Below are 3139 nucleotides of genomic sequence, written 5' to 3' on the forward strand. Positions count from 1 at the left end.
AAATCGCATAGAGTCCATGAATAATGCACCATCTATATATGGAGAGGACAAACCCCTCTTCCATTATATCAACAATCCAACTGAGGACGTGAATTACATAGAGAATATGGGTAGAAACCCTTATTCAAATACTTATAACCTCAGATAGAGAGACCAGCCAAATTTAAGATGTGGCAAAAATCAAAGAGTTAATACTTCAAATCAAGTTAAAAATGCTAATTATCAACCTTCTTATTTGCAAAAACCTCAGGAAATGATCAACCCAAATGATCATACTGTATGTGGTCAACTCTTGGATCGAATAGAGGGGGAAATGCAGTCATTGAGGATAGATGTGAAGCAAGTGCAGTCTGAATGCACTAACTCGACAAAACTATTGCTAATAAAATATTCCTATTTGTTATTAAATCATTTGTACAAACTATAGCAATTGATATATTATTCAACTTTTTCTTTTCTTAATAATTAATAAATTAACCATAATAGTTCATATAATTAATATAAATATAATATATTAGATTATATAAATGTATTATCTATTAAATTTTATATATAAACATAAAGTTATTATATAAATAATTAAATTTACTATCTAAAACAAAAACTAATATATATTTTTTCTTTCTACTTTATTGCTTGATGGAAACATAATAGTTTAAATATGAAGTAATTTTTATCTAAAAATAAAAATTAATTTAATATAAAACTTATTTTTATTTATTGTTATATAAAATCATTTACTAAAAATACTTTAATGGAATAAGAGTTCTTATTTACAAATGTGATAATTTTTATTATAAAATTTATTAAATCAAATATTTTAATAAAAATAATGTTAGTAGTCTGCCGCTTTGGCACGTTTTTGTCTGTCGTTCATGACACGCTCTTTTCTTGTTTCTTTTTTCACCTTTCGTTGTGTTACTGTTTCTTTCTTTTGTCTCTGTCCTTTGTCGACTTGTGTTTGCTGCTGCTCTAGTCACTGAGGTTATTAAATTGCTTACGGTTTTGACTAATCGATAGAGAGGGATATGGCGGAGTTGAGTTTGGATGATGGAGAGGAGGAGGCATTTTCTATACCGGAGGATGCTGAGGAAAAAGTTGATGTTTATAGTTTTTGTTTGGTGGGTTGTTTTCTTACTGCTAGTGTGGTTCACTTTCCAGCAATGAGTAATACAATGGCAAATATTTGGCATCCTTTGGAAGGCGTGCAAATCACAGATCTGGGAGAGAAACGTTTTCTCTTTAGATTTTTTAATGAGGTTGATATTTCAAGGGTTGTTACTGGTGCTCCTTGGACCTTTAATAATCATCTCTTGATTTTACATAGGATTGGGGAAAATGAAGATCCAATGTCTGTTCCTTTGGTGTTCTCTAATTGGTGGATTCAGATTCATGATTTACCCCTAGACTTCTGTAGGGATTCCATGGCAGTGCAATTTGGCAACTTTATTGGAAGATTTCTGGAGTATGATACGAAGCAATTGGCAATTGGTAATATGAATTACATGCGCATACGTGTTCAACTTGATGTTCGAGTGCCCCTAAAAAGACGAAAAAAATTATGATCTCGACAAGTAAATCCACTTATGTTAAATTCAAGTATGAAAAATTAGCATTATTCTGTTTCTTATGTGGATGTCTTGGGCATGGAGATAGTTTTTGTCCGAAGCGGCTTCAATATGGATTGCAGGAAGTGGAGTTGGGTTGGGATTTGTCATTAAGGGCGCAGGGGAGGAAAGCTTCCATTGCAAACAGTGTCTGGTTGCGGGGGAGTGGAGATAATAGTAATTTTGGAAAGTTAAAATTTGGGCATCAATCGAGCCAACACTCAAGCTCTAATTATGGAAGAAATTATGGGGGTAATTTTAATTCTGTTTTGGGAATTAATCTAGAAGGTTCAAATTTTTTAACTACTTTAAATGAGTCCCAGAAAGGAAAAAATTTGAGTGGTAATGGTGGAGAAGATTTGACGGGTGGAAAAAATCAATTGCTGGGAGTTTCAATGAAAGGTGTTGTTACAAAAACAACTTCTAATGGGCTGGACCGTTTGCCTGGATTGGAGGTGGCATATATGGACTGTGAATTAGAAGAGGAACCTTTCTCCCATGACGACGGAAAAAAAAGACAACGAGTTAATATACTGGGCTCTAATGTTTCTACGAGTCAAGATTCATTAGAGGCTGTGGATGGGCCTTTAGTTCATTCCAATTAGATATCGGCGGCTGCCAGTGGGCAAACCGACCTACAGCAATGAAAATCTTAGCTAGAATGTTCGCGGATTGGGGAGTCTGCGAGCAGTTAGAAGGCTTCAGTATATGCTGAAGTTGTACCATCCCCAAGTAGTCTTCTTTATAGAGACTAAATTAAGTAAGTCAAGAATGGATGTTGTTAGAAGGCGTTGTGGTTTTTTCAATGGTATCGATATTCTATCTGACGGTTCCTAAGGTGGTCTAAGTCTTAGGTGGAATGGGAGAAATTTTGTTACTTTAAAGAGTTATTCAAGAAATCATATAGACGTCAAAATTCAAGATGATGAAGATGCTCCCCGTTGGCGATTTACTGGGTTCTATGGGGCTCTAGAGGTCAAAAATAAACAAGAAACTTGGGATTTACTTCGAAGGTTGGGAAGAGATAATTCACTCCCTTGGTTAGTCAGTGGAGACTTCAATGATATTCTTTTTGCCCATGAAAAATAGGGGGGTTGCTAAGAGAAGAGGCTCGGATGGAGAGTTTTCGTAGAACGTTGGAAGAATGTTGCTTGGAGGATATTGGTTTTTCGGGAGCGTGGTTCACTTGGGAGAGGGGACGAGTAATGGAATATAACATTCGAGAACGAATCAATCGAGGAGTGGCTACAAACGAGTGGATACAAATGTTTCCATCATACTCTTTGCAACATTTGCCACACTCTTTTTTCGATCATTGCCTGCTGTTAATTGAAAAGGAGAATGCTGTTTTGGGGAAAAAATTGGCTTGATTTCATTTTGAATCTTGGTGGACTCTAGAGGATTCCTGTGAGGAGGAGATTAAAAAGCTATAGGAGGAGAGTTCTGGCTCATACTTAAATCGCATAGATAATCTAGCTAATGGTTTGAAAGTTTGGGCGAGCAAGTTTAGGCATAACCGAGGATGGGATATG

This window comes from Gossypium arboreum, chromosome 11 (assembly GCF_025698485.1).
Source record: "Gossypium arboreum isolate Shixiya-1 chromosome 11, ASM2569848v2, whole genome shotgun sequence".
Lineage (NCBI taxonomy): Eukaryota > Viridiplantae > Streptophyta > Magnoliopsida > Malvales > Malvaceae > Gossypium > Gossypium arboreum.